Source organism: Brassica oleracea, chromosome C5 (assembly GCF_000695525.1).
Source record: "Brassica oleracea var. oleracea cultivar TO1000 chromosome C5, BOL, whole genome shotgun sequence".
Classification (NCBI taxonomy): domain Eukaryota; kingdom Viridiplantae; phylum Streptophyta; class Magnoliopsida; order Brassicales; family Brassicaceae; genus Brassica; species Brassica oleracea.
Window position 1 is genome coordinate 30,417,518 of NC_027752.1, and position 2,817 is coordinate 30,420,334.

Consider the following 2,817-nt stretch of genomic DNA (forward strand, 5'->3'; position numbering starts at 1 on the left):
CAAAACGGCCCAAAAGGGGCCTGAACCGCGGCTAAACGGCCCACTTACGATTTTAGAACAGGATTGAGCCCAAGGCTGATATGACGGTCTATTTTCTATTTCGCAGGAAAAGATAAATGTCAAATTTCCGAAGATAATCATGAAGGGTGACGAAAAATGGAAAATCCCATCTCGCGACAAATCCGGCCCAGGAAAAGGTGCAAACTGACCTAGAGAGAGTATATAAGGAGGGCTTAAGGTGAGGAGCAAGGAGGAGCTTTCTCAGAGCAAACTTAATACTTAGAGCAATTTAGGTATTTTTCCGTTTTTACTATCGAGCTGCGACTCGACTAGGTTAGAACTTAGGTGGCTAGACTAGCGAACGTACCGACAGCTCTCATGGCCTAGGATCTCACCTGTTGTTCACGCTCAAACGCGAATTCGGAAATAAGACCTCTTTGTTCTCTTTTCGCTCTTTTACGATTTATTACTTTCGACTCTTTCATATTGATTGTGTTGTGCGTGGCCCAGCGGAAAACCGGGATCTTCAGGGAAGGCTAGGTTAGCTTGGCTTTCCTCCGATTAACAAATCTCGACGGTGTGAATTCCGGTTCCCACATTAAGAAAAAACATGAAAATTAAATCTTAAAAATTTAAATATCACAATTCCAATTTTTCAAATATTATTTCTTATAAATATAAAACTTTTATATGAGTTTTTATAAAATTCAAGAATCTAACTTATATGTTCATAAACACTAAGGCTTAGTTATATGTGAGGCTTATTAAAAAAAAATTAACAAATGAGTTTTATAAAATTAAGATTACAATATCATTTCTTATAATTACAAAAAATCTGAAATCAAGAACAATTATTACAAAGATTTAGGATCAAAGACTTTAGGGTTTACGGTTTGAACTTAAGGGTTTAGGGTTTTAACTTTAGGGTATAGGGTTTTAATTTTTAAAGTTTATGGTCTAATTTTAAAAATATGTTACAACTTATCGTTTGAAAGTTTAAACTTTTGGGGATTTATTACACAATAAAACATTTTATTACACGATTAACTTCATAATATTTGTTTTTTGTTTGTGAACTTACACATAATATTACACATATCTTAACATAAGTTCAAAATAGAAATACATAACCGACAATGTAATACATTGTTTCAGACGATAAGTTATAACACCAACTTGACATTGTTTCATACGAACTTGAGTTTATCATTTGGCCATGCCACAACTGAACATGTTGCATCAGATATGTATTCAATCTCTGGATTTGGCCTCCAGACCTTTGCATTACCAATCTTAGCCACTTCAACCCAAACCTTACTTGCATTTGGACCTAGGGGTACAAAGTGGCAAAGCTCTTTAAGATCCGTTGAAGCTACTCTTCCTTCAGCTACCTCACGTCTAGAGTTGCTGCAATCTAAGAGAATACACTTATGCTTTGCACTTCTGGTGGAACTAGTGCTGCCTGGAATCTACAACTCAACAAGTTGCAACGTCAATCAACATACAAACAAATAAAATAACTTCATATCAGTAACATACCACTGCTTTTTTCTTGGCTGGTTTCGTAGGTGATGTTGTTTTCTTGGCTACAGTTTTTGTAGGTGTTGCATTTGTAGTGGTTAAAGCCATGACTTCAAACTTGAGGACTGACCATGCGATTTTCTCATTAATTGCATCACCAATCAAAAACATCTCCGCAGTTAGCCTCCACAAATGAGAGGAATCGAGGAGTATATTTTTTGACTAAAAATATATATATTTTTACATTTATGATAGCTATTAATTTTGGATCTGCAATGGTAAGGCGCTTACACTTTGCAAATTAACGCGGCTAAAATTTTTATTTTTCCCGCGATTAGAAACATAGCGTTTTAAATATATAAACTCTATTAGAAAAGCTAGCGTTGGTATACAGTAGCAAAACTGTTATAAACGCTATCTTCTGATGCTATTAATACCCACATTTCCTGTAGTGTATTATCTTATAGCTACCTAATGATATTTTAGTAGTTTTAATACAACAAAAACATAAAAATAATATATATATATATATTATTAAATTAAGTTAAAAAGATTAAGTTATAATGGTTAATTTTTCCATTACTAATTCAGAAACATTTGAAAATTTGGTTATCAATTTTACAAATCTATATATATTATTTTATAGAATCAATATCTAGTTTGTAGATTTTTTTTTTTTAAAAAAAACAGTATTTCATTATTGTAATTTAAAATGCTGATGCATATTTTTGAACCACGCTTAGAGCATCTCCAACCCTTCCCTATATTTGCCTCTAAATGCTATAATAGAGTAAAATCAGCTCCAACCCACCCCTATTTCTTCCCCTAAAATAGAGATTGCTATTTTTTCCTCTATATTTAGGGGAAAAATAGCATTCCTCTATAATAGAGGCAAACTTTTTTATTTACAAAATAGTCCTCTAATATTTTATGATTGTAACTAAAATACTTATGTATGAAGAAATACAATTCTTACATATAAAATCACACCTTTTTGGTTACGTACTAATTATTAATTTTTATAACTATAGTTATAATTAAAATAAAAAAATATTATTTATTTAAAAGTCAATTATAATTAAAATAAAATAAAAAATTATTATTTTATTTAAAAGTCAAAGACTTTTTATTTAAATATTAATCAATACAACATATTAATATGGGTTATTACTTGGCCGATGGTATATATCCGAAATGGTCAACCATAGTGCAAACTATTCATGAGCCAGTAGGTCCAAAGAAAAAATATTTTGCAGCACAACAAGAAGCATGTAGAAAAGATGTAGAACGTGCATT